Source organism: Dermochelys coriacea, chromosome 6 (genome assembly GCF_009764565.3).
Source record: "Dermochelys coriacea isolate rDerCor1 chromosome 6, rDerCor1.pri.v4, whole genome shotgun sequence".
Taxonomy (NCBI): Eukaryota; Metazoa; Chordata; order Testudines; family Dermochelyidae; genus Dermochelys; species Dermochelys coriacea.
In genome coordinates, this window is record NC_050073.1 from 12,923,160 (window position 1) to 12,948,013 (window position 24,854).

The 24,854-nt window shown below is 43.6% G+C and overlaps 1 pseudogene; it reads right to left on the reverse strand.

Moving 5' to 3' along the window:
• Window positions 1-24,854, reverse strand: part of LOC119856963 — a 201,379-nt pseudogene that overhangs the window by 171,900 nt on the left and 4,625 nt on the right.

The following is a 24,854-nucleotide window of genomic DNA, read 5'->3' on the forward strand; positions in this document are numbered from 1 at the left end:
TATGAAGATTTTGCAGAGGCACATCTAAAAAGGACCTAATGGTGCCCAAGCTTTATCAATACATAGAGGACCCTGTGACCCATCCTATCACACCTGAGAAACTGGCAAAAGGATGAACACCCAGAGATCATGTTCAATCTAAGAGAGGATTTTTTATGCAGACTAATCCTGACCTACAGCCATGAATGAAACCACATTCCCCAGCATGTGGTATCCATGTCTTACTGTGGAATTATGCTACTCCATGCATATAGTGAGACATGCTGAGGACATCCCTGCCTCCAGACCATGTATGATCATCTGAAACAGTCTCCTTCTGATCTGAGTAAGAAAGTAGCTAGCTGTGTCCAGGGAAGCCTCAGCTGCATTAAGTTCCAGCCTGCACAACCTAAACACTGTGCACCCCACGGGGCTAGGGAATCTCCTTCCCCATTCAGACATTCAAACCGACTGGGTGGACCCAGAGACCCATTTCTCCCAATGAAATCCGTATATGCTCACAATAACCTGCCAGTTCTCAGAGTGGGAGGAAGGTTTACCTGCCAATGATATAGCTCATACAACAGCCACACTACTACTAAATCATGTTTTCAGTAGATAGCGTCTGCCCCTTGGCAGAAACTCAGACAGAGAATCTCACTTTATCTCAGAGGAGATACATATGCTGTGCAAGACACCAGGACTAAAACAGAAGCTCCATATTTTACATCACCCTCAATCCTCCTGATAGGTCAAATTCATACATACATGAACCGGACAAGGATATTTATCATGAAGATATTGGCCTCAGAAAATGTGCACCACTGGCTGGGACCGGAAATTGCCACTAGCATTAATTGGCCATGGAATCAATTCCAAATAATCCACAAATGTCACCCCTTTCAAGCTTCTGACAGGTATGACTAGAGTCCTCCCCATGAATCTGCTATTCCAGACTCCAGACACAAGAATTACGACTGTCATCCAACAATTCTTAGTAGAATTAAAGCATCTCTTGCAAACCATATTTTCATTTGCTTGACAGAAGCCAGAGGAGAGTGCCCAGGAACAAAAGCCTTGTAATGATACAAACGCTTCTGAGGGAACATCATACTGGGACAGGGTATTTTATTTTGACTATATCAAAAAGAAGAGAAGGGTCAAAAAGTTCCAACCTAGTTGGAAAGGGAGTTACCTCACCACAGGCAAAATCTCCCTTGTAGCATATGAAATCAAAGTGCTGAAGGGAAGGCAAAGCCCCATCTTCACGTTGGTTCACAAAAGCCAAATTAAGCCCTGGAAAATCCAAGTTGCCCCTTCAACTCAGGAAAAAGACCTGGGCTTCACTATGGACAGCTCAATGGCAACTGCTGATTGCTCAGAAACAACCTCTGCTCAATGAGTAGCAATGGTACAAAAATCAGACAAAATGTTAGATTACATAAGAAATAGGGTGGGAAAAAATACACAAAATACATGGCATTACCAAAATCAGTGGTGGGCCCTAACCAGGAATACTGTTCATCCCAACTCCAAAAGTACATAGCAGAATCAAAGGGAGTTCAGAGAAGTCAGCAAGAAAGATTCGGGGCGTGGAAAAACTCAAATGAATAGACCGAACAGAGAGAAGACAAATGAGAAAACAGTCATGATAAAACAATGTCTAGTATAGAGAAGATAGAAGACAGGGGGAACAGAAGTTCCCAGTCTGATACAATATCAAGAGGACATTTAATGAACTTGAAAGATGGCAAATTAAAAACTGATAAAAATAAATTTTCCACACACTTAATTAGCTTGTGGAACTTATTGCCACAGTGTATTGAGGCTGAAAGTTTAGCAGAATTAAACAAAGAATTATTATTCATAGGAATAATAGGCCTATCTAGTTATAATAGTAAACATTTAAAAAACGAACAAGAGTTTTGGAAAGGATATAAACTTGTGCTTCAGGGCATAAGATCTAATCCCTTTCCCAACTCCCTCCACACCTGCCTTACTATTGGGGTCACAAGGAAACTCACTCAATGGGCAGGTTATCCCATAACTGCTTACTGTAGGGTTTCTAGCACCTTCCTCTGAAGTATCTGGCAGGGGCCACTGTCAGAGACAGAATACTGGACTGGATGGACTAGTGGTAGCATGCTAGCTCCTATGTTCCTAAAAATGCATGTGTAATCTGGGAGGTCAGGCCTCACCTGCTCTGCAGTTTCCCCTGATTCACTCTGACTCCCCCTCAGGTTGTAAAATCTCTTAGGTGTCATTAGTTTGCTGCTGCTCCTGCTACTGGTGCTGTAGGGGATATTCATGGAGAAATGACTCACAGGAGTCAGAGTCACTTTGAATTTTTTTTACCTGTCGCTTTTTCCTGTTTGAGTTTCTTGGCAGAGTTGTTGAGATTGAGGGTAGAGAAGATGTTGATAGCTACGTCCACAGCACTCTCCTGACCATAGTGTTCTTTCAGGAGTCTCGCAGCATCTATCCTGTCAGCCTTCTCCAGTTTACACTGAAGGGGACTGAGGGTTTGTCGTCAAAGGCAAACTCAGATAATTTGTGTCTAAATTTTTTAAAGTCTTGCTCCGCAAGGTCCTCCAATCCCTGCAGGAGGACGTCAGTCCGTCTCTTTCTGCTCATCATGAGGATATTAAGAACTATCTGAAATGGGAACAAGAACATTAGAGGATTAAACGCTAAACTCTGGACATCATAAAGTTGTGATCCCAACAATTAAGTACCCAGTGACTGCACAAAAACACCTTTCCATGTACCCACAGCTACCACATTTTGTGCAATTCCATGTGTCCCATTTTATCCAAGTTACTTACTGAGATAATTTGTACATTTATAAGTTCAATATAACAAGCTTCAGCTTGTGGGGATCACATCCTGGCCCAAACAGTGGCAGGGGTATCACACTGCTATACAAAATTTGGCAGCTGTGCTTGGGGGAAGCTGGTGGCTCTCTGAGTTGCTGGGTAGGTGCTGGGGCACGTTGGGGTAGCTGGAGATGTGGGGTGGATGAGTGCTGGAGTTACTGAGGATGGGCACCTATGGACAAGGCTGCCTGAGAGACGTTCAATACTTGGCAGCCCTGTGACCCAAGATCAGACTGGAAACAAGACACCTGGTGGTACTCTCTGAAACACCAGCACAGGCAAAGCTCTGCCCACAGCTGTCTCTGAGCACCAACGCCATCGGAGGAGGGCTCAATGTCCACAGATTAGAGCTGGCTGGACAGAAGGCCTCCCTTATACACACACACCACCTCATCTGAAGGCGATGGGTTCAGTCAGGGCCCAATTGAGCTTGACCAAGCATTGCACAGAGGTGCACAGTACCCAGAAGGACCACACAGAGCACGAACAACGCTGAACGCAAACAGATTTGCCGGGATATGCTTGTGATCCACCCTGTCCAATGCCTTTTACAGGTTGAGGGTCAATGAAGTGCATGACAGATGAAGTTGCTGTCTAGAAACTAACTGCTGAATACGGTCTAATCTGGAGGCACAAGTCTGGTCAGGGTGGATCAATAGCACCAGCACGAACTGCCATTGAAGCAAGATGGCCTTCACTACAACCTTTTAGTCCATATAGAGGAGTGATACCAGGTGACAATTCCTCAGGTCGTGGAGATCCCGCTTCTTGGGCGCCAGCGCAAGCACTGCCTGAAAGCGAGAGCACTCCATTCCCCAGAGATTCAGTCCAGACATGGATGAGGTCCTGAATGAGAATGTCTCAGAACACATGGAAGAAACCTGCTGTCAGTCTTTTTATGCCCAGAGATTGTTGGTGGGCATAAGACGCAAGTCTTCTAAACTCCAGGTGCTTTGTTCAGATGGGTCTGAAGGACAAACATCCACTGACAAAAGTGCAGATGTTCTTGATCAAAGCAAATACAAAAGGTTTCTGTGTAGGCAGCAATGGCGGCAAGTTATTCTACGGTATCATCAGCGCAGGAGGACTGTCCTTTCTAACCAGCAGCCAGGGCCTATATAAGAGTCAAAGTGGCTCTCTCCACAATCACTGAATTACAGCTCAGGGATCAAATCCTCTTTGCTATTTTAATGAGAGTAATTCTGTTGAAGCCAATGGTACTAGCTGTGAGAGGAAAGCGAGCAACATCTGACTCCATATCTTTAATGTTCATCTACTGATTAATGAATTCAGAGGAGGTCAAAATGAATCAGAACAGAGAACATTCTGTACCATTCCAGCCCCTGTTTGGGGTAGCAAACAATGTTAACTCTTCGCTGATTTGTGTAAACAGATTCAGTTTTTGTAACTATTCACCAAAGAGTTTAAACAAACAATTTTCAGATACTGGGATATTCACAAATGTTCAGAATCATTATTTACAGTGTTATTTGTCACCTATATTGTGCAGCACTGTTCCTGCTCCATGAAAGGATATTTTAATTTTTTTAAACAGGAGACAGATCACATAATGACTAAGGAGCTTTCACACAGATGTTCAAGTGAATAATTATTAGGGCTGTCAATTAATCACAGTTAACTCATGAGATTAACTCAATAAAATTAATCCCAATTAATTGCAATTTTAATCATATTGTTAAACAATAGAATATCAGTTGAAATTTATTACATATTTTGGATGTTCTTTATACATTTTCATGTATATTGTATTTGTGTTGTAATTTAAATCAAAGTTTATATTTTTATTATTAATATTTGCACTGTAAAAATTATAAACAAAAGAAATAGTATATTTCAATTCACCTCATACAAGTACTGTAGTGCAATCTCTGTCATGAAAGTGAAACTTACAAATGTAGATTTTTTTTCTTGTTACATAACGGCACTCAAAAACAAAACAATGTAAAACTTCAACGCCTGTAAGTCCACTCAGTCCTACTTCTTGCACAGCAATCACTAAGATAACAAATTTGTTTATATTTACAGGAGATAATGCTGCCTTCTTATTTACAACATCACAAGAAAGTGAGAACGGTTGTTCGTATGGGACCTTTGTAACTGGCATTGTAAGTTATTTACATGCCAGATACGCTAAATATTCGTATGCCCCTTCATGCTTTGACCACACATTCCAGAGGACATTCTTCCATGCTGATAATGCTCATTTAAAAAAAATAGTTAAAAAAATAATGTGTTAATTAAATTTGTGACTGAACTCCTTGGGGGAGAATTGTATGTCTGTTTTACCTGCATTCTGCCATATATTTCATGTTATAGCAGTCTCAGATGATGACTCCGCACATGTTCATTTTAAGAACACTTTCACTGCAGATTTGACAAAATTCAAAGAAGGTACCAATGTGAGATTTATAAAGATAGCTACAGCACTCGACTTAAGGTTTAAGAATCTGAAGCCTTCCAAAATCTGAGAGGGACGGGGTGTGGAGCATGCTTTCAGAAGTCTTAAAAGATCAACACTTTGATGTGGAAACTACAGAACCCAAACCACCAAAAAAGAAAATCAACCTTCTGCTGGTGGCATCTGACTCAGAGGATGAAAATGAACATGCATCGGTCCTCACTGCTTTGGATTGTTATCGAGCAGAATCCATCATCATCATCATGGACACATGTCATCTGGAATGGTGGTTGAAGCACGGTGCGATTAGTGATTAATTTTTTAATTGCTTGACAACCCTGATTAATTATTTGTCAGACATCTGTCATTTCAGATTATTGAATTTCTGATTATTGAATTATTTTCCTGAATAATATGGAACTTATCTGAATGTTCACAGATAACAACTAATAAAGACTCCTTAAATAGCATTTTAAATCACTAGTCTGTTGTATCTGTATATGGCCCTCAGCTGTGTTCTCACTGATGTCCATGGTAAAGGAAATGCCAGGTGCAGGCAAATGTAATGAAAGACCAGGAATACCATTAAAGAAACAGATCATATTCATATGAGAGGAGTGGAACCAGCTCTGCCATGGACATCACCCCCACCCCATGTCCCATCAGAGATCTAAACTGAATATTAACTGTACATCCCAGTGCCTCTGGATTCCAACATAATGAGTACGGGGACTTGACTCTGGCCATGCCTAGTTTTTTGGAACTCAAACTCTCAACCCTCTTGCTGTTTCACTGTCGCAACTCAGTTTCCATTGACTGATTACTGTGCACACACAGCAGCGCCAGAGTAATCAGTCCCACACCTCTTTCTACAGAGCATCAGAGACATGAATAATTCCCGTACTCTGTATTGTCTCCAGCTCCTCGCTCATGAGGAGAAGAGAGGGCTGAATTCACTTTGCTGTAACTCACTTTCTGTTTTAGAGGCGTGTGTGTTTCTTGTTCCCTTTCATGCACACTCCAGACATCAGATAGAAGGGTCGGGCCCTGTGTCTCTAGTTTGTTTGTAAGCCCTTGTATTGTATAACAAGCTCAATGAAGCTCAGTCACTCAATCATAGAAATGTAGGGCGGGAAGGGACCTTGAGGATGTCAAGTCCTGCCCCATTCATGAAGGAAGGACCAAGTAAAGTGAGCCCATCCCTGACAGGTGTTCATTCGACCTGTTCTTAAAAGCCTCCAATGACTGGAACTCCACAGCCTCCCTTGGAAGCCTGTTCCAGAGCTTAACTATTGTTACTGTTCAAAAGACTTTCTTAATATCTAACCTAAATCACCTTTGATGCAGATTAAGCCCATTACTTTGTCTCCTACTGCCTACAGATATAGAGCAGAATTGACCACCATCCTCTTTATAACAGCCTCTGGTGCGGTTCACTCACCAGCGCAGCGCTTCCTGCTGGTCCTCTTGGGGAATTGCTCTTTCAACTGGCGCAACTTCTCCTGGTGGTGTCTGTCAGGCCACCTTCTCTGCCTACAGACCCATCTCAACCCAGGAACCGCAGCGTCCTTTTCATCACTCGGGCCTCCAACTGTGCCACCATCCATTTTCCCCGTTCTGGGGGTGGGGAGGGTGTGGGTGGGTTAGGAATCTCCCAGTTCTATAGTCCATCCACTTCCCCAGTGGCAAGTCGGGGTGACCCAGGCCTGCCCACTACTCCGGGTTCTGACCCGGGGATCTTGTAGGCAGCAGCTTCCTGCTGCGTCTCTTTAACTCCACTCCATGCTGCTTCTATTCCCTGAGCCACTTCCCTGCAGCCCCAGCATCTTCTTCACCCTCTTCTTCATCCCTGCAAGATGCACGGACACTTTTCAAAGACACCATAATAGAGGCTCAACTTAAATGTATATCGCAAATTAAAAAAACCCACAGTAAAAGAACTAAAAAAGAGCCACCGTGGCTTAATAACCATGTAGAAGAAACAGTGAGAGATAAAAAGGTATCTTCTAAAAAGTGGAAGTCAAATCCTAGTGAGGTAAATAGAAAGGAGCATAAACTGCCAAATTAAGTGTAAAAATGTAATAAGAAAAGCCAAAAAGGAGTTTGAAGAACAGCTAGCCAAAAACTCTAAAGGTAATAACAAAATGTTTTTTTAAGTACATCAGAAGCAGGAAGCCTGCTAAACAACCAGTGGGGCCCCTGGACAATCAAGATACAAAAGGAGCACTTAAAGACGATAAAGTCATTGTGGAGAAATTAAATGAAATCTTTGCTTCAGTCTTCACGGCTGAGGATGTTAGGGCGATTCCCAAACCTTTTATAGGTGACAAATCTGAGGAATTGACACAGATTGAAGTGTCACTAGAGGAGGTTGTGGAATTAACTGAGAAACTTAACAGTAACAAGTCACCGGGACCAGATGGCATTCACACAAGAGTTCTGAAAGAAATCAAATGTGAAATTGCGGAACTATGGTTTGTAACCTGTCTTTTAAATCAGCTTCTGTACCCAATGACTGGAAGATAGCTAATGTAACACCAATATTTAAAAAGGGCTCTAGAGGTGATCCTGGCAATTACAGGCCAGTAAGTCTAACGTCAGTACCGGGCAAATTAGTTAAAACAATAGTAAAGAATAAAATTGTTAGAAACATAGAAGAACATAAATTGTTGGGCAAAAGTCAACATGGTTTCTGTAAAGGGAAATCATGTCTTATTAATCTATTAGAGTTCTTTGAAGGGGTCAACAAACATGTGGACAAGGGGGAATCCAGTAGACATAATGTACTTAGATTTCCAGAAAGCCTTTGAAAGGTCCCTCACCAAAGGTTCTTATGTAAATTAAGTTGCCATGGGATAAGAGAGAAGATCCTTTAATTGATTGAGAACTGGTTAAAAGACAAGGAACAAAGGGTAGGAATAAATGGTAAACTTTCAGAATGGAGAGGGGTAACTAGTGGTGTTTCCCAAGAGTCAGTCCTAGGACCAATCCTATTCAACTTATTCATAAATGATTTGGAGAAAGGGGTAAACAGTGAGGTGGCAAAGTTTGCAGATGATACTAAACTGCTCAAGATAGATAAGACCAAAGCAGAGTATGAATAACTTTAAAAAGATCTCAAAAAACTAAGTGATTGGGCAACAAAATGGAAAATGAAATTTAATATGGATAAATGTAAAGTAATCCACATTGGAAAAAATAACCCCAACTATATATACAATATGATGGGGGCTAATTTAGCTACAACTAATCAGGAGAAATATCATGGAGTCATTGTGGATAGTTTTCTGAAGATGTCCACGCTGTGTGCAGCGGCAGTCAAAAAAGCAAACGGGATGTTAGGAATCATTTAAAAAGGGATACAGAATAAGACAGAGAATATCTTATTGCCTTTATATAAATCCATGGTATGCCCACATCTTGAATACTGAGTACAGATGTGGTCCCCTCATCTCAAAAAGGATATTCTGGCATTAGAAAAGGTTCAGAGAAGGGCAACTAAAATGATTAGGGGTTTGGAACGGGGCTCATATGAGGAGAGATTAAAGAGGCTAGGACTTTTCAGCTTGGAAAAGAGGAGACTAAGGGATATGATAGAGGTATATACAATCACGAATGATGTGGAGAAAGTGAATAAGGAAAAGTTATTTACTTGTTCCCATAATATAAGAACTAGAGACCACTAAATTAAATGAATGGGTAGCAGGTTGAAAACAAACAAAAGGAAGTTCTTCTTCACATAGCGCACAATCAACCTGTGGAACTCCTTGCCTGAGGAGGTTGTGAAGGCTAGGACTATAACAAGGTTTAAAAGAGAATTGGATAAATTCATAGAGGCTAAGTCCATTAATGGCTATTAGCCAGGATGGGTAAGGAATGGTGTCTCTAGCCTCTGTTTGTCAGAGGGTGGAGATGGATGGCAGGAGAGAGAGATCACTTGATCATTATCTGTTAGGTTCACTCCCTCTGGGGCACCTGGCATTGGCCACTGTCGGTAGACAGGATACTGGACTGGATGGACCTTTAGTCTGACCCAGTATGGCCATTCTTATGTTCTCAGAGCTTCCAGCCCACAAGTCCCCACAGCAAGTTAGGAGATACCTCTTGCTCCCCCAGTGTCTGCCACATATAGCTCTGTTCAAGGTGCTTCCTTCCTGCAGCCCATTAGGAAGACAGTCCTCTTTCCTTGAGCTCCCTGAAGCCACTGACACTGCTATGCCCTGCAGCTCCTTTTACGAGAGCCTCCTGGGCTCTGATTGGCTGCTCCTTGTAGCCTCTCTCCTATTGGCTTCTCCCTGTGCAGCTCCCCTAAGATGCTTTTAACCACTTCCTTTCTGGTGTGGGGTGAACACCCCATCACACAGCCCTTAATATATCTAAAGTCTCTTCTCAGGTTCCCCCCTAAGTCTTCTTTTCTCAAGATTAAACATGTCCAGCTTTTTAAAACTTTTCCTCATAGGTCAGGTTTTCTAAACCTTTTATAATTTTTGTTGCTCTCCTCTGGATTCTCTTCAATGCATCCACATCTTTCTTGAAGTGTAGAACCCAGAACTGGTCACAGTTCTCTAGGTGAGGCCTCATCAGTGCTAAGTAGAGCAGGAACATTACTTTGCAGGTATTTCATACAAAACTCCTGTTAATACACCCCAGAATGATAAAAGAAAAGGAATACTTGTGGCACCTTAGAGACTAACAAATTTATTTGAGCATAAGCTTTCGTGAGCTACAGCTTATGCTCAAATAAATACGTTAGTCTCTAAGGTGCCACAAGCACTCCTTTTCTTTTTGTGAATACAGACTAACACGGCTGCTACTCTGAAAGCCAGAATGACAGTAGCCTTTTTCACAATTGCATCATATTGTTGACTCATTCAATTTGTGATCCACTATAACCCCAGATCCTTTTCAGCAGTACTACCGCCTCGCCAGTTATTTTCCATTTTGTAGTTGGGTGTTTGATTCTTGCTTCCTAAGTAAAGGACTTTGCACTTGTCTTTATTGAATTTCATCTTGTTGATTTCAGACCAATTCTCCAAATTGGCAAGATCATCTTGAATTCCATTTTTGTCTTCTGAAGTACTTGCAACCCCTCTCAACTTGGTACTATCCACACATTTTATAAGCATATTCTCTACTCCACTATCCAAGTTATTAATTAAACTGTTGAACAGTACCGAACCCAGGACTGACCCCTGCAAGACCCCACTATATATGCCCTCCTAGTCTGAAGCATACCATTGATAACTACTCTTTGAGTAGGGACTTTCAACCAGTTATGCACTCACCTGATAGTAATTTCATCTAGACCACATTTCCCTGGTCTGCATATGAGAATGTCATGTGGGATATACTGCCTCCCCCTATCCATTAGACCAGTAACCCTGTCAAAGAAGGAAATTAGGCTGGCTTGTTTGTGACAAATCCATGCTGACTGTTCATTATGACCACATTATTCTCTAGGTGCTTATAAATTGATTCATTAATCATTTGTTCCAGTATCTTTCCAGATATTGAAGTTAGGATGTCTGGTCTATAATTGCCAAGGTCCTCTTTGCTCCCCTTTTTAAAGATAGGTACCCTTCTCCTGTCTTCTGGGACCTCACCTGTCCTCCAGGAGTTCTCACAGATAATTGCTAACGATTCTGAGATTGTTTTAGCGAGTTCCTTAAGGATGTATTTCAAGGAATCCCTGTTGAGGTTACAGGGACAAACCATCCCGATGAGTCGAAAGAATAGTAAATATGGCAGGCGACCAGCTTGGCTTAATGGTGAAATCCTAGCGGATCTTAAACATAAAAAAGAAGCTTACAAGAAGTGGAAGGTTGGACATATGACCAGGGAAGAGTATAAAAATATTGCTCGGGCATGTAGGAAAGATATCAGGAGGGCCAAATCGCACCTGGAGCTGCAGCTAGCAAGAGATGTCAAGAGTAACAAGAAGGGTTTCTTCAGGTATGTTGGCAACAAGAAGAAAGCCAAGGAAAGTGTGGGCCCCTTACTGAATGAGGGAGGCAAGCTAGTGACAGAGGATGTGGAAAAAGCTAATGTACTCAATGCTTTTTTTGCTTCTGTTTTCACTAACAAGGTCAGCTCCCAGACTGCTGTGCTGGGCAACACAAAATGGGGAAGAGATGGCCAGCCCTCTGTAGAGATAGAGGTGGTTAGGGACTATTTAGAAAAGCTGGACGTGCACAAGTCCATGGGGCCGGACGAATTGCATCCGAGAGTGCTGAAGGAATTGGCGGCTGTGATTGCAGAGCCCTTGGCCATTATCTTTGAAAACTCGTGGCGAACGGGGGAAGTCCCGGATGACTGGAAAAAGGCTAATGTAGTGCCCATCTTTAAAAAAGGGAAGAAGGAGGATCCTGGGAACTACAGGCCGGTCAGCCTCACCTCAGTCCCTGGAAAAATCATGGAGCAGGTCCTCAAAGAATCAATCCTGAAGCACTTAGAGGAGAGGAAAGTGATCAGGAACAGTCAGCATGGATTCACCAAGGGAAGGTCATGCCTGACTAATCTAATCGCCTTTTATGATGAGATTACTGGTTCTGTGGATGAAGGGAAAGCAGTGGATGTATTGTTTCTTGACTTTAGCAAAGCTTTTGACACGGTCTCCCACAGCATTCTTGTCAGCAAGTTAAGGAAGTATGGGCTGGATGAATGCACTATAAGGTGGGTAGAAAGCTGGCTAGATTGTCGGGCTCAACGGGTAGTGATCAATGGCTCCATGTCTAGTTGGCAGCCGGTGTCAAGTGGAGTGCCCCAGGGGTCGGTCCTGGGGCCCGTTTTGTTCAATATCTTCATAAATGATCTGGAGGATGGTGTGGATTGCACTCTCAGCAAATTTGCGGATGATACTAAACTGGGAGGAGTGGTAGATACGCTGGAGGGGAGGGATAGGATACAGAAGGACCTAGACAAATTGGAGGATTGGGCCAAAAGAAATCTAATGAGGTTCAATAAGGATAAGTGCAGGGTCCTGCACTTAGGATGGAAGAATCCAATGCACCGCTACAGACTAGGGACCGAATGGCTCGGCAGCAGTTCTGCGGAAAAGGACCTAGGGGTGACAGTGGACGAGAAGCTGGATATGAGTCAGCAGTGTGCCCTTGTTGCCAAGAAGGCCAATGGCATTTTGGGATGTATAAGTAGGGGCATAGCGAGCAGATCGAGGGACGTGATCGTTCCCCTCTATTCGACACTGGTGAGGCCTCATCTGGAGTACTGTGTCCAGTTTTGGGCCCCACACTACAGGAAGGATGTGGATAAATTGGAAAGAGTACAACGAAGGGCAACGAAAATGATTAGGGGTCTAGAGCACATGACTTATGAGGAGAGGCTGAGGGAGCTGGGATTGTTTAGTCTGCAGAAGAGAAGAATGAGGGGGGATTTGATAGCTGCTTTCAACTACCTGAAAGGGGGTTTCAAAGAGGATGGCTCTAGACTGTTCTCAATGGTAGCAGATGACAGAACGAGGAGTAATGGTCTCAAGTTGCAATGGGGGAGGTTTAGATTGGATATTAGGAAAAACTTTTTCACTAAGAGGGTGGTGAAACACTGGAATGCGTTACCTAGGGAGGTGGTAGAATCTCCTTCCTTAGAGGTTTTTAAGGTCAGGCTTGACAAAGCCCTGGCTGGGATGATTTAACTGGGACTTGGTCCTGCTTTGAGCAGGGGGTTGGACTAGATGACCTTCTGGGGTCCCTTCCAACCCTGATATTCTATGATTCTATGATTCTATGATGAATTTCATCAAGTCCCACCAACTAGAATACATTTAATCTATCTACATATTCTTTAACCTGTTCTTTCCCTGTTTTGGTTTTCATCCCTTCCCTCTTGTTGTTGATACTAATTGTGTGGAATATCTGGTCACCATAAACCTTTTTAGTGAAGACTGAAGCAAAACCGGAATTGAACATCTCAGCCTTTTTGATATCATCAAATTTTAGCTCTCTTTCTGCATTAAGTAGAGGACCTACACTTTCCTTCATCTTTCTCTTGATCCTAATGTATTAAATTAATCTCTTCTTATTGCCTTTTATGTCCTTTGCTAGATGTAACTCATTTTGTGCTTTAGCCTCTCTGATCCTTAGCAATTTGTCCATGTTTCCATTTTTTGTAGGATTCGTAACAACTTTTCCTAACTAACCTAATTAAATAAAGTAATTTCTCTTGATATGGGATTTATCTGAAATATAATCCAGAATTGTGTTATGTCACTCCCCAAACATGCTTGATACCCCAAAAACATATATGAAAACACTGTCTCTGTCTCAAAATGTTTGAAATCTATTTTTTTTACCTTGTCTTACATTCTTTACATACATTCCAGTCAATGTGAGCAGTAACAGGGATAAAGTATGGTTAAGGCTGCATGATGTAACTCCCTGCTGAAGGAGCTCTCACAATATCCTAAAGAGCTCCTGCCTTCTTGTGACTGGAGCAGATGCCTGAGCTCACCTTCCTCCCTCTTTCAGTAACTGCCTGCTCTCCCCCTCCCTGGCCCCAGCAAATACGTGCTCCCAGACTCTTTCCTTTCCCCATTGACTGCACCCAGCCCAGTGACTGCACTGCTGGTTCCCTGGAGCTCCTGATCCTCACACCCCATCTCAGCACTCACCATTCAGTAGGAAATTTTATTGCTGGAGGGGGAGGGAAAGAGAAGACACCCTGTCCTTGGGGAACCTTTGCAACACTGTGGACAAAGCAAAGGCACTGTGAAGCCATAGTAGATGGCCATGTCAGGATTGCCCCATCCAAGTGGGTTCCCCAGTGGGGGATCTATACCACCATCACCCCAGCCCCTGATTTAGGTCATATGGCCAAGAAAAGAGGGCACAGCTGGAGCATTGTTGTGTTCCGATAATCCCTGGCTAGCAGTGAAACATAACATGGCTACAGCTGTCTTGGACACCCCCTTGAGTACTGTGACAATTGGAGCTGGGCTGGACACAAGAATGGGGCTCAGCTGTAGAGCATGACTAAACCTGAACTAAATGAGAACATGATCACTCTCCAGAAACACTGTATCAGAAAGGCACACTCCAAAGGAAAGGGGTCCTTTACGTTGGTCCAGCACAATACAACCAGGAGTAATGGGCTGAAATTAAGAAGGAAAATTTAGACTGGACTGAGCCCAGGGAAACCCTCCTCAATGTGAGACCTACCATATTATACTGTGGAAAAGTCTCCAAAGAAATGTGGTTTTAGGATTCAATGAACACAGATAAATGTTGAAAATAGAACGGGGCTCATTCATTCACAGTAAATCAGTGTCCCCACTTACACGGCAATATGAATTTCCACACATTTGTAGTAATTTGTGGATATTCGTGATTTGTTTTTATTTTTCTTATTATACAAATGCCTTAAAATATTCCCTGGGAGAATTTGCAGTTTAACTGTACAAAAGGAGGGTACGGGTAGAATAATCTTACATTAGAGACACTCATTGGTATTTGGTATACTACCTACTGCACTGGTGAAGAAAATGAAGGAAAGGACTTTTGTGGGAGCTTTCTGAATTTTCTGCTTCTAGTAAAAATAAAATATACACATTCTACTTCTTTTCCTTTTGGTAACATTTCTTGATGAGGAAGATTAAGTTGTAGGAAGAATGTTTGCTTTCCCACCCTCACTATACTGAAGCAAAATCTGACAGGGTTTATTTTTTGACATTACAGTGGCCATCTTGTAAGCATTATAGGGGCCATTTTACTAACTCTACCAATTTTCAAATGCACAATGTTTAATTCAGTGGAATGTGGAGCCGATTGCTCTATCATATATGTTAAGAGAAACCTGTGGATATAATCTTGCAAATCAGGCCACCTAAACAAACTACTTCATCTACAAAACACAAAGGTAGAAGAACAGAGTAGGGACCCAATCCTGCAGTCCTTACTAAGGCAAAATTTATATGTACATTCCATTGCTACCCCCAGTTCCTGCAAACATTCTTTCAAAAGGGAGGAGTTACCAGTTGCCTGATAAGTTTGGAGAATATCAGAGAGACCAGCTATTTCTCTCATCGCTCATGACTGCTCCTACTCCAGCTCATTGGAGCCAGACCTGCACAAAAGGGCTTTCAGGGACTTTCAGGCACTCCTCCCTTCTTCACTCTTAGGGCATGAATGGCTGGTTCACTTGTCCCTTCACTTGGGGAAGCAGAGAGGAACATTTCACCCTTCATACTGTTACAGCTCCTACCCCAGCTGCCCCACCCCAGTTACCTTCTTCTAACACAGATCCAGAGATCTTTCAAGACATTTTGGAACCCAAGCAAATGGCATATGGTATTCTCCATTCTGGCTTTAATACAAATATATAAACAAACTATACAAATATATAAACTTGCAAACATATGCTCTCCATTTCCAGAAGGGAGCAGAGAGCTTGCCACACCCATATATTCCTTTATCTATTTGCACTGAAGATTCTGGCTTTCTCCATAGAATTTAACTGACTGTAATATGATCTTAGCTCAATAAAAATATCATGCACTGGGGACTCACCTTCAGGCATTGGAGAGAGCTTCTTTAGACACAATTTGAGATTTTTTTCAACCAAAAATAAAGGATATCGGTTCTCTGCAATCTGCTATGATCAGAGCTTAGTTTCACTTTTGTATGTGGCCCCTGCGTTTCCTGTCTCTTCGAAAGCAGTCACTTCGAAAGCAGAACTAGCCCTGTCCCCGGTAGGGAAAAAACACTCTTAAATTGAAGCTAAGGTTTTAATTATGCAGTGACAGTTGGTGTCCAGAATAACTGGTGGGTTTGCAAGTATCCACATACCACCCCCGGTGTGCACACAACCTTCTGTTCTTGTTGGTCTTATTTTTAAAAGTGAAATCAGAAGACCAGAAGTCTAAAGTGCAGGCAACGCAATGTTTACTGGGGTTAGTTCCTTAGCAAGCAATACCTCTACACGCTGGCAGAGTCTGTTTCCCAGCATTCTGTTCCCAGCTCTGATGCCACAGAGACTTTACCTATGTCCCCATTTCCCAGCTCTGATCCCGCAGAGCCTGTGCCTGTATCCCCATTCCCACCTCCTCTTTCTTAACAGGCTCAAATATACCTGAAGTACACGTTCCTAATCCCACCCATTAAAATTTATAGTCATGTTCCCTTTTGGAGGATCATGAGTCTGGGGTCTTCGTCCCATCTCTTTTGTATCCCATGGAAGGTATAAGGAGTGAGGTCATGTTCTGGGCAAGGCCAGGCTTTTCTTTGGCTTTTAGTGTTTCTTATGCCTGCCCCCCATTCCCTCTTGCCCCTCCTAATTGGTTGCTTGACCTTGGCTTGAGAGAGAGCCTGACAGCCTTCCAGTGTATGCTCATATATTACACTCCCACCATAACCTGTAACACTTTTCACCCCATCTGCTTGAGGGCAGATGTAACACACGTCTTTGTTCTTTGTTCACACATATTAGTACAGGGGTCGCAACCTTTCAGACGTGGTGTGCCGTGTCTTCATTTATTCACTCTAATTTAAGGTTTTGCGTGCCAGTAATACATTTTAACGTTTTGAGAAGGTCTCTTTCTATAAGTCTATAATATATAACTAAACTATTGTTGTATGTAAAGTAAATAAGGTTTTTAAAATGTTTTAGAAGCTTCATTTAAAATTAAATTAAAATGCAGAGCCCCCTGGACCGGTGGCCAGGACCCGGGCAGTGTGTGAAAATCGGCACACGTGCCATAGGTTGCCTACCCCTGTATTAGTATAAGATATGAGAGTCTCAAAAGATCGAACCTAAAATTCTATCTCAGGCTAACAAACAGGCCTATATATCAACATTCCATCCCCTTCTGTTTTTCTTCTGGGATCTGCCTGTTCAGGTATCCCGGGAGAAGCATGGGACATATGGCATCACATTTCCTGATAGGGCCATGTATCAAGATGGAATGGGTCAGTGCTCCATTTGCCCCTCTGCCCCTTGTGCAGTATAGTGTCCTGCACCTTCCCTCATATGCACATACTGAATGGATATTCCAATTTGTGTGTCAGACTTCGCATAGTGATGGGCCCAAGAAGGTTAGGTCCGGGTTATCTGTTACACTTCTGTGGAGGGCCTAGTACATTACTTATATGTGACAATCAGTGGTTGTGCTTTGTGGGTCTGTGGCCCCCTTTAACCACTGCAATGTACATTGCAGGATTAGTATACTCAATAATAGGCCACTAGCCCCTACAACCAAGTGGCAGCGTCTGTCTTTTAAGGTGGTCTGTTAATTCTGCTTCTGACTCCAAACCCTATAGTGCCAAACTATCTTTAACCACCCTTAACTCTAATTTACAATCTTCCAGTGGCCTTTGCTGGAGAAGCATCAAACTTGAAAGATTACTGGCAGCCTCCTATAATGCTGCCTTTACTTCAAACCTCTTACAAGTGGACTTAGAGTGCCTCCTTTCCCTGGAAGGCATTTTGTCCCCTGGACTCAGACCTCCTTCCACTACCCATTTATCAAGGAGGGTGGGCTCCTCAGCCAGCTCCCATCCCTCTGGGTCCTCTAACACCACCCCCATTTCCTTTTTAATCTCATCCCAGGTTGACCCCCATACCTGGAATGGGCCCTGATTCTTCCATATCCACTTATCCAAAAAGACTGACCAGGAATTGCGACTACCATTATGAGACTTGCCATACCCCCTCCAAGCAACTGCGTGGACTGTTGGGGAGGGGGACTTACCTGGCTGCTACTTATCTGTCCAGCATGATGCTTCCAAGTCAGGGCACCAAGATGTTAGAGGGCTTTCCCTTCACCATCTCCCCTGGTTCTTGTCACGCAGAGAGAAAGCAGAAGACCAGAAGTCCGAAGTGTAGGCAATGCAATGTTTATTGGGGTTAGTTCCAAGCAAGAATATCCATAGTTCTATCCACTGGCAAAGCCTGCTTCCCAGTGTTCTGTTCCCAGCTCTGACACCGCATGGCATTTGTCCGTGTCCCCCTTCCCAGATCTGATGCCGCAGGGCCTTGCCTGTGTCCCCATTCCCAGCTCCTCTTTCTTAACAGGCCCAGACATACTTGCAGTACATGCCTCTAGTCCCACCTCTTACAACTTATGGTCATGTTCCCTTTCGGAGGGTCGTGAGTCTGGGATCTTCATCCCACCTCTTCTGTATCCCATGGGAGGGGTAAGGAGTGAGGTCATGTTCTGGCCAAGGCTAGACTTTTCTTTGGCTTTTGGTGTTTCTTATGCCTGCCCCCCATTCCCTCAGCCCCTCCTAACTGGTTGCTTGACCTTGGCTTGAGAGAGAGCCAGACAGCCTTCCAGTGTATGCTCATCTTTTATACTCCCACCACACCATGTAACACTTAACTCCATCTCTTATCACCCCATCTCTTGTGGGCAGACTTAACACACAGTGTCTTTGTTCACACATATTAGTAAAGGATATAAGAGTATCAAAAGGTCAAACCCTAAATTCTCTCTCAGGCTAAGAAACAGGCCTACAAAATAATACCACAAACCTCCCGTTTCCCCCTCTCATCACTGCTCCAAGGCCCCTTCTTCTTCCCATGGATGCCCACAGCAGCCACTTCTCCATGATGTGGCTTCCTCCTTTTTCTGCTTTACAAGTGCTGCATCTCCTCTCATAACACACACGCTCCAGGCCCGTGCTATCTGTGCTCCAGGCACTAGGCCCTCCAGGCTCAAGCCCTCCATGGGTTCCCATAAACACTCAGTCTTCCACAGCCCACTTCTGGGAGGGTGTGTGCAATCCTTCAATACACAACTTCCACACAAACCTTAACACTTTCTGTCAGGGGTTCCACTAATCCTTCCCCTCCTAGATTCCAGGGGGCACAGAGGTTCTTGCAGTCTCTTTCAAGGCAGGGAGTTCCCAAAGTCCTCCACACCTTGGTTACAGGGGTCCCTTGAGTGCTGACATAAAGAACAAAGTTCTTCATCCCTTGGTTGCACCTCTAATTGGTACCTAAGCCCTCCCTCTGCTCCAGGCTCCATGGGACCATGTGTTATGGAGCAACTGCCAACCCTCAAAGTTCAAACTGTTCTGCTTTACGGGACCCAGGGCTGCTTCAAACTTCTCCCACTGGCCTCCTGCTAGGCCTCCTCAGACAGCATCAGCCAATCACAGCCCCTCATTAGCTACAGTTCCAGCTTCCTCTAGCCCACCTTGCCACTGCTTCACCTGGTTTCCCCCCTGCACCCACAGAGCTGTTTTATACCCCGCTTCCACATTCCCAGCAGGCCTTGCTTCCTCGGAGTCACACACTCCCTCTGGTTATACGGCCCTGAGAACGCCCGGCTTACAGGGGCTGCAATCTCACAGCAACCAGACCAGGTAGAGGCAGCTTAGGCATTTTTGCCCTTAAATAGGATTCTGCACAGAGCGACAAACCAATCCACATCTCACCCCCAGTACAAAGAAGCCAGGATTCAAATGAGAAAGAAGGAAATGGTGCAATAGGGACAGTAACACAGTTAAGAAAACTGGTGAGAAAATCCAGCCACACACAGATTTTAAATCCAGAAGGGACCATTACATCATCTTGTCTGACCTTCTGTATAACACAGGCCACTGACTTTCACCCAGTTTCCACTCTATTGAGCCCAATAAGTTGCACTTGATTAAAGTAGATCTTCCAGAATGGCAGCAGTCTTGAAGACTGTAGGAGATGAAGAATCCATCACTTCCCTGGGTAGTTTGCTCCAGTGGCTAATCATTGTCACTGTTACCAATTTGTGCTTTAGGTAAAATTTGAATTTGTCTGGCTTTAACTTTCAGCCACTGGTTCTTGTCATGCCTTTCACTACTAAATTAAAGAGACATTTAGTAACTGGTATTTTCTCCACCATGAAGGTATTTTACACAATGATCAAGTCACCTCGATCTTTTTGATAAATTAAACAGGTTGAGCTTCTTAAGTCTCACTGTAAGACATTTTCTCCAGCCCTCAAACAGTTTTGTGGCTCTTCTCTGCACCATCTAATTTTTCGACATTTTTAAAATACTGACACCAGAACTGGACTCAGTATTGCAGTATTCTTCTCACCAATCCCCTATACAGTGGTCAAATCACCTCCCAACACCTACTCATCACTACCATGCTGCAGCAGCTTTACTGCTCCGGTCCCTGAGCTAGCTAGATCAGCGCTAGCTCCGTTATGTCTACTTGAGCTGCAATCACACCCTGTGACTGCAGTGTAGACATAACCTAAGGCTCAAATCCCCTTTTAACAACAAGGAAATCAAAGAGGCCCTTCAAACAGGAATTAAATCTCAAAAAGCTACTGGCCCAGCTGGAGTTTTAGACAATATTCTTGAACACAAGATTTTAAATGAAATGCTTCAACATGACAGATACCAGGAGCCCTAGAAAGCTAATCCTAAATCCAGGTGCTTCCCTGAGATATGCCAGAAAGACGAACTCCCATTAGACAGAAGTGGAGACCTTCCTGATCAAAACAACTACAGGGAGTTTGTGTCAGTAGCAATGGCAGCAAGCTCCTCTGAAGCATCATCAGCGCAAGAGAACTGCCCTTTCTACCAGCAAGGGTCTATATAAAAGAGCTAGGCTGGCTTCCTCCCCAAGCACTGAACTACAGATCACGGACCAAATCCTGGTAGCTTTATTTGAGAAACATTGTTGAAGCCAATGGTACCACCTGTAAGAGTGAAGCCAGCAGCATGTGGCCCTACATCTTTACTGACCACGCCCCAGTTAATGAAAGTCAGAGCAGGACAGAATGATTCAGAACACAGAATGCTCCAAGCCATTGCAGGCCCTGTTTGGCCCAAGAAATAATTCTAATTCTTCCCAGATTCTGTTTTTCTAACTATTCACCAAAGAGTTTGGACAAACAATTCTCAGACTCTGAGTTATTCACAAATGGTTTGCAATGTTATTTTCAGCGACATTGGCACCGAGATGGCACAGCATTGTTTCTGCTCCATGAATGGATATTTGACATTTCTAAACAGTAGAGAGCTCACACAGTGAATAATGAGCTTCCACACAGATGTTCACGTGAATAATTATCTGTCCAGACATTTGTGAAGTTTCCAGATTCTTCAGGAGGGAAAAAAACAAAATCACTAATCTGGCCCATGGCTGAATGTTCACAGATAATGACTAATAAAGGCTCCATGAATAGCATTTTATATCACTGGTCTGCTGTATGCCCCTTAGATGGGTTCTCAGTGGTGTCCATGCTATTGGAAAAGCTGTGTGCCAGCATATTTATTCAAATATCAGCAACATCATTAAAGAACAGCTGACATTCATATCATAGGTCTGATACATCTGGCACCAGATGTATCATGACCACTGCCCCCAGCCCCTGCCCCTCCATTGCTATAGAGCTACCATAGAGCATATATCCCATGGCCCATAGCTAAAGGACTCTGCTATTGTGTTCCCTCACTACTGTAGATAAAATCTATGTCTTCATCTTGGCTTTTGTTCAATAACCATTATGATGTTCAAAATGCTTATTAATAAATTACTAACAAAAGATAAAAATTCCACTCTCAAAATTCCCACAAAACAGGGAAAACATTTTTGGTTAAGGGATTTTTCACTTCTTCTGTCGCTGCTCACATGCCATAATGCTGAGATTGCTATGTGACTATGCAGGTTAGACAGATACAATAGACAACAGATTCCCTTCTGATGTGCATGGCTATGGCAATGACCCCCTGCCAGACTCCTGCAGCCTGATCAATAGTTCACATTTTGCATTCAGTTACTCCCAATTTACACTAGCTCAACTCCCGTGATTTCAGTCACTCCAGCTTTATACAGGCGCAATGGAGAGCAGAGATTGGCCCCACAACTGTGTTCCTACCTCACTCACAAAAGCTGCAGCAAAAAACATTTAGTGATTGTGTTGCAACATAGAGCCCATTATCCTGCTTCCCACGCTGCAGCCCCCGTGATCCAACCCACGTCGCCACCTCAAGGATTGGATGTTTTTCTAGATCTTCTATAGGAATTATTGTGAGGAGGTTCTAGGCCTGTGTTACAAAGGAGGTCAGACCAGATGATCAGAATGGCCTTGAAATCTATAAATCTGCCCCAGTACAGGGTGGCTGAGTGGGCCCCCAGCTGGGCAGAATCTACATCGAGGGATGTTTCATGATGGTGACTAGTTTAAATTACCTGTGAAGGAGAGCAGCCCCTGTTTAAACCTCACCCACCTATCAGGGCGCAGTGGCACACCCTCAATATAAACTCACAGACAAGACAGCATTTATAGCTCTCTGCAAAAAAAAAAAAAAAAATATACTGTAAACTTTACGCTGAAAATTTAAGCAACCATGCAGGAATCCCAAAGATACAGTTCCCCACATTTCAGAGTACAGCCGTTAGTCTGTATTCGCAAAAAGAAAAAGGAGTACTTGTGGCACCTTAGAGACTAACAAATTTATTAGAGCATAAGCTTTCGTGAGCTACAGCTCACTTCATCGGATGCATTTGGTGAAAAAAACAGAGGGGAGATTTATATACACACACAGAGAACATGAAACAATGGGTTTATCATACACACTGTAAGGAGAATGATCACTTAAGATAAGCCATCACCAGCAAAGGGGGGGGGGGGGAGAAAGGAGGAAAACCTTTCATGGTAACAAGCAAGGTAGGCTAATTCCAGCAGTTAACAAGAATATCTGTCATCATCTGGACCCATGGAAAAGCAGCCCTTGAGGAATTCCACCATGATTTCAACAATTTCCATCCCACCATCAACCTCAGCCTGGACCAGTCCACACAAGAGATCCACTTCCTGGACACTACGGTGCTAATAAGCAATGGTCACATAAACACCACCCTATATCGGAAACCTACTGACCGCTATTCCTACCTACATGCCTCTAGCTTTCATCCAGATCATACCACTCGATCCATTGTCTACAGCCAAGCGCTACGATATAACCGCATTTGCTCCAATCCCTCAGACAGAGACAAACACCTACAAGATCCCTATCATGCATTCCTACAACTACAATACCCACCTGCTGAAGTGAAGAAACAGATTGACAGAGCCAGAAGAGTACCCAGAAGTCACCTACTACAGGACAGGCCCAACAAAGAAAAGAACAGAAGGCCACTAGCTATCACCTTCAGCCCCCAACTAAAACCTCTCCAATGCATCATCAAGGATCTACAACCTATCCTGAAGGACGACCCATCAATCTCACAGATCTTGGGAGACAGGCCAGTCCTTGCTTACAGACAGCCCCCCAATCTGAAGCAAATACTCACCAGCAACCACACACCACACAACAGAACCACTAACCCAGGAACCTATCCTTGCAACAAAGCCCGTTGCCAACTCTGTCCACATATCTATTCAGGGGATACCATCATAGGACCTAATCACATCAGCCACACTATCAGAGGCTCATTCACCTGCACATCTACCAACGTGATATATGCCATCATGTGCCAGCAATGCCCCTCTGCCATGTACATTGGCCAAACTGGACAGTCTCTACGTAAAAGAATGAATGGACACAAATCAGACATCAAGAATTAGAACATTCAAAAACCAGTTGGAGAACACTTCAATCTCTCTGGTCACTCGATTACCGACCTAAGAGTGGCTATCCTTCAACAAAAAAGCTTCAAAAACAGACTCCAACGAGAGACTGCTGAATTGGAATTAATTTGCAAACTGGATACAATTAACTTAGGCTTGAATAGAGACTGGGAATGGATGAGTCATTGCACAAAATAAAACTATTTCCCCATGTTATTTCTCCCCCCCACCCCACCCCCACTGTTCCTCAGATATTCTTGTTAACTGCTGGAATTAGCCTACCTTGCTTGTCACCATGAAAGGTTTTCCTCCTTTCCCCCCCCTGCTGCTGGTGATGGCTTATCTTAAGTGATCACTCTCCTTACAGTACCTTAGAGACTAACAAATTTATTAGAGCATAAGCTTTCGTGAGCTACAGCTCACTTCATCGGATGCGATGAAGTGAGCTGTAGCTCACGAAAGCTTATGCTCTAATAAATTTGTTAGTCTCTAAGGTGCCACAAGTACTCCTTTTCTTTTTGGTTTCCCACATTGTCACTCTTCATTCCATCGCCAAATGAATAGACAACACACACACAAACAAATGCAACAGGAAACAGAGAAATTGCCATAGCAGTCCAGTGACCTCTCACTGAGAGTGGCCAGTGCCAGGTGCTCCACAGGAAGATGCAAGAAACCACACAGGGGACAGTTTTTGAGTAACTTTCCCACAGGAGAAGTTTCTTTCTAAGGCTCAAACCTGTAACCCAAGCTGGACAAACAGGACTCTCTGCTGTGCTCAGAGTGAAACTGGAAAGCTGGTAGCAGTGGGACAGCATGAGAACCGAGGAACAGAAACCTGTCAAGGGCCCAGCCCCTCCACTGTGTCCCCTTTGGGGTGTAACAGGGTCATGTACTCACCCAGCCCCTTGTTGGCTGGCCCAGGGCAGTCAGCAGTACAGGCCCATGGATGGAAACTCACCCCTCCGGCTGATTCCATTGGAGCTATCCCCTTCCAGAACTCAGAGGAGGAAAAAAAAACCAAAGGAAGGACAAACAGCTGTTCACAAACAAGCCGCAGGCC